Here is a 5376-nt window from a genome sequence, read left to right as displayed (position 1 = left end):
CTTCGCCAATGAGATCTGAATCCCAGACATGGGGGAGGGGCCCCCTTCAAGGTTTGTGTCTTTCTTGGGTACTCTCCCTTAGCCCTAGAGTGTTCTTTGAAGTTGTCTGTACCCATTTATACTTAATCCCTTTGGACCATGCCTGATACAGAAAGTAATATGAAAGTTTATAATCATTATTTAAAACTTCAGCCCTTTTCCCCTCACTTGGCTACCTGAATGCTGGCAGCCAGGCTTATGCTCCCCATCCAGAAGATAAGATTCTTCTGTGAAAAATTTGACAGTGGATACTGAGGGTACCCAAGGAAGCAGCTTCAGAAATGTCAGTCAAGAAATCCTACTTACAGGAACTAATTGCTTCCAGTCAGCTTCTTTGTGTCGCCATCTTAAATATGTACAGGCAACCAAGGATCATCAGGCATTTGAGGAAAGCCTTTAAAGTGAAAGGATCAAAACAAAACAAATTTTAAAAATAATAGGGAGAGGGGCACCTGGGTGGCTCAGTCGGTTAAGCGGCTGCCTTTGGCTCAGGTCATGATCCTGGGGTCTTGGGATCGAGCCCCGCATCTGGCTCTCTGCTCAGTGGAGAGCCTGCTTCTCCCTCTCCCTCTGCCTACCACTCTGCCTACTTGTGTTCTCTCTCTCTCTCTGTCAAATAAATAAATAAAATCTTAAAAAAAAAATTAACAATTAAAAAAAATAGGGAGAAAGTGGGTCTATGAAGGGAGAAGGGAACATTTTAAAGAGCTACCACTAATATTCTCAGGTTTTGAAATAATAAAAAAGTTTGTCTCCACTAAAAAAGAGTGGAGTTCTGTTTGATTACCCAGTGGTATAGTTTGTATAGGAAAAACAGGATAAATGATTGATTCTTTTCCTTTCCTTGGAAGTTTCAAAATGATCATTTCATTATCCTCATCCAGTGGACCAGTTGCGCCTTTTTTCCTTGTTTTTGTATGTTATTTGGTTATTATCTTTTAAGAGTGCTCTATGAGCCTCCGTCATTTTTCCCTTTCATGGAGAGATTTAAATGGAAACAGATTCTTAATAAGGTTATCTCCTAACTGGACACTGATGCAGTCTGTCTTATCAGGGCCTCCAGTGTGCTAACCACTTCTGTCTCATCCAGCTCAATAAGCTTAACAGTGTCGATGTGATGTTCTGTGGAATGACCAGATAATCCAGATCACTTCAAATTTAGGACAGAGGGCAGGAGAGTTAACATGGCCCTGGAGCAAAATTGTACATGTATGTTGTCTGCTACATGTGAATGTAAACTGCTTTTGGTCCTCTTGTAATCCGAAGGGAGCACATTATATACTGATTTGGCTGGTAGGTGTGGGAAGGGAGGGCACAGCAGTTTCAGAGGCTTCTGTTTGCCTTTGGCGTAGCCTGTATCCCACAGGCCAAAGATGCATGTGGGGAGTCCTGCCACTTACTGAGTATGTCAATTCTAGTTACACATGCAGAGACAGGGAAATGACCCAAGAGATGAGCCTGCAAAGCATATGCATTTTTTTTTTTAACTATTCTATACATTACTCTGCTCCTCATGATAAGTGTACTCTTTAATCCCCATCACCTCTTTCATTCACCTCCCCTCTGGTAACCAGCAGTTTGTTCTCTATAGTTAAGAGTCTGTTTCTTGGTTTGTTCTCACTCTTGTATTTCCTTGTCTCGTTAATGTTCTTGAGTTCTTGAGTGGTGAAAGACGAGTGAAATCATACTGTATTTGTCTTTCTCGGACTTCACTTAGCATTATACTCTCTAGATCCATCCATGTTGCAAATGGCAACATTTCATCGCTTCCCGGCCTTTTGGCTAAGATCAAGTGTAGTATCTGTTCTTATCAGTTTTCATTCTTTTTTATGGATAGATAGGTAATATTCTATTATATACATATATACACACATGCACACGGTATCTTTATCCATTCATCTATCATTGGGCACGGGCTGTTTTCATAGTTTGGCCATTGTAAATAGTGCTGCAATACACATAGGGGTGCATGTATCCTTTGAATTAATGTTTTTGTAATTTGGGGATAAGTACAGTACAATTACTGGATCATAGGATAGTACTATTTTTAACATTTTGAGGAACCTCCATACTGTTTGCATTCCCACCTACAGTGCAAGAGCATTCCTTTTTCTCCACATCCTCACCAATACCTGTTTTCTTGTGTCTTTTAATTAGCCATTCTGATAGGTGTGAGGTGATCCCTCATTGTGGTTTTGACTTGTATTTCCCTGATGATGAGTGATGAGCATCTTTTCATGTGTCTGTTGGCTATCTGGATGTCTTTGGAGAAATGTCTTCTGTACATTTTTAAATTGGATTATTTGTTTTTTAAGTGTTGTTTTTAAGGGTTTTTTTTTTAAGATTTATTTTTAGAATGAGCAAGTGGGGGGAGGGGCAGAGGGAAAGAATCTCAAGCAGACTGACTCCCCACTGAGCGCGGAGCCCAACGCAGTGCTCAATCTCAAGATGCTGAGATCATGACCTGAGCCAAAAACAAGAGTCAGACACTTAATTGAGCCACCCAGGTGCCCTGTATCAGTTCTTTAGGTATTTTGGATGCTAACCCTTTATCAGATATGTCATTTGCAAATACCTTCTCCCATTCAGTATATTGTCTTTTAGTTTTGTCGACTGTTTGCTTTCCTGTGTAGAAGCTTTTTATTTTGATGCAGTGCCAAAAGTTTATTTTTGCTTTTATTTCCCTTGCCTTGGGAGACTTAACTAGAAAGATGTTGTTATTGCCAATGTCAAAAGAAATTACTGTGCTCTCTTCTAGGATTTTTATGATTTCATGTCTCACATTTAGGTCCTTAATCCATTTTTGAGTTTATTTTTGTGTGGTGAAAGACAGTGTCCAGTTTCATTCTCTTGCATGTAGCTGTCCAGTTTTCCCAACACCGTTTGTTAGAGAGACTGTCTTTTTCCAATTGCATATTCTTTCCTCCTTTGTTGAAGATTAATTGACCATATAATTGTGGATTTATTTCTGGGTTTTCTAGTCTGTTTCATTGATCTGTGTGTCTATTTTTGTGCCAGTGCCATACTGTTTTGATCACTGCTGCAGCTTTGTAATATAATTTGAAGTCTGGAATTGTGATATATATCCAGTTTCGTTTTTCTTTTTCAAGATTGCTTTGGCTATTCAAGATCTTTTGTGGATCCATACAAATTTTATGATTGTTCTAGCTCTGAAAAATGCTGTTGGTATTTTGATAGGGATTGCATTACATTTGTAGATTGCTTTGTAGCATAGACGTTTTAACAATATTCTTCCAACCCATTAGCATAATGCAGTTATAATATGGGCACTTACATATACATTTATAACTTGGCCAACACTTCTGTTATTTATTTATTTTTTTTATTTTTATTTTTATTTTATTTTATTTTTTTTTAAAGATTTTATTTATTTATTTGAGAGAGAGCAAGAGAGAGAAGAGGGTCAGAGGGAGAAGCAGACCCCCCGCTGAGCAGGGAGCCTGACGTGGGACTCGATCCCGGGACTCCAGGATCATGACCTGATAACCAACTTAGTCGCTTAACCAACTGAGCCACCCAGGCGCCCTATTTTTTTTTTTTTTAATTTACTTGACAGGAGAGAGCACAAGCAGCGGGAGCAGAAGAGGGAGAAGCAGGGTCCCCACTGAGCACGGAGCCCAATGCGGGGCTCGATCCCAGGACTCTGGGATCATGACCTGAGCCTAAGTCAGACGCTTAACCAACTGAGCCACCCAGGCACCGCCCAACATTTCTGTTATTATTACTGTGCCTATATATGCACCCCTCCCGCCATGATGATGCTTCAGATTTCTGGGTGTCAGTGTCAACCCCGACCTGTGTCCAGTAGCCCTCCCTCAAAATATTTGGGTATCCCTATCCCCCTTTCTCTGTTGTACAGTTCTGAATAAATGACCTTAATTCCTTTTGGGGCCAGATGGGCAATTGTTTTAGTCTGTGCATGCTTGTGTTGCTGCCAGGTCCTTCCTTCTGGGTTCTCAACCTCTATTGTGTGTTCTGAGGTGGAAAACTGGCTTGGCTAACTGGGGAAAGGGTTGTGACTTTATTAGGGCAACTACCCTCAGCTTCCCTGTCGTCTTCCATCAATATCCTGCTGGTAAAAACTGCCCATATATGTTGCCCCTAGACATACTGTGTTCTGTTAGTCATATCTATAATTCTCTTTGAGTCCAGTGCCCTCGGCTGCCAGGCCAGCCCTGTTGCACAGTATGATAGTTGTATTCATCTGTCTTCTGGTAGTTAGGCACCACCACCTGGCCTTTATATTGGAGAGGGTGGGGAGAATTTCATCCCCTCCTTTGCTACCAGTGAATCTAGTTCTCTAACAGCCTCATTTACCATCAGGCATCAGTTCTACCTTACAGAAGAGAGCCACTGCTGAACTTTTTACCTTAACCAAGTGATTGCCAATGATACATGTAGATATTTTGTACCCCTCATATGTGAGGAGGGCACTTCACCACTGTTATTCTCCCCCAAAACTCCTAACCCCAGTCTAATTGTGAGAAGAACACCAGACAAACCAATTAGGGGATCATTCTACAAAATGCTAACCAGTACTCTTCCAAAGTGTCATGGTCATGAAAAACAAGGAAAGACAAACTGTCAAAAATCACAGGAGACTAAGGAGACTTGACAACTAAATGCAGTGTGGTGTCCTAAGATTGGATCCTGGAACAAAAAGATACCAGTGGAAAACCTGGTGGGAATAAGGAACATAACAGTTAATTTCTTAGTTTTGATGCAATGGTGATGTAAGATGTTAACATTAGGAGAAACTGGGTAGAGGGTATAAGGGAATTCCCTCTATTACCTTTACAACCTTGTAAATCTAAAATTATTCTGAGATAAAAGGTTTATTTAATAATTTATAAAGCCACAGGAAATGGAGATGACAGCAATAACATTCTGGAAGCTGGAAAGCAAAACTTAGCAGACCCCAGAAACCTGACTCCTAAGCCAACAGTGGGGAATGCCAAGAAGCAACCCAATATTCCCCCATAGAACTCCCAAACGTTATGAATATGACATCAGGTACCAGCAGGAGGAGCCTGAATATAGGATTAGTTGAAAGTATTTAGGACTTTAAATTTGATCCCCAGATGGGGTCTTCAATACTACGCAGCTTGGCAACTGCCTCTCCAACATCCCTGCATGAGCCTGTGTGTTTATTTAGAAGGGATAAAACAGAGGGTCTCTATACTAGGAAACACCAGGAAGAGCTGAGGGTAAGGTGACCTACTGAGGAGTAAGAAGCATGCCAATTATCAATTTATTGTCTCTCATCCCCAAATTCACCCTTAGTTGCTATTAGGGGTTGAATTGTGCGCCCCCCCC

At 40.9% G+C, this 5376-nt stretch overlaps 1 pseudogene; it reads left to right on the top strand.

The window, feature by feature from the left end:
- Window positions 1-1801: 1801 nt before the first annotated feature.
- On the top strand, window positions 1802-1929 carry LOC116629670 (annotated as a pseudogene).
- The last annotated feature ends 3447 nt before the right edge of the window (window positions 1930-5376 follow it).

The sequence above is a fragment of the Phoca vitulina genome, unplaced genomic scaffold (genome assembly GCF_004348235.1).
Source record: "Phoca vitulina isolate PV1807 unplaced genomic scaffold, GSC_HSeal_1.0 scaffold2065, whole genome shotgun sequence".
NCBI classification, from domain to species: Eukaryota; Metazoa; Chordata; class Mammalia; order Carnivora; family Phocidae; genus Phoca; species Phoca vitulina.
This window is presented reverse-complemented; position numbering and strand designations above follow the sequence as displayed.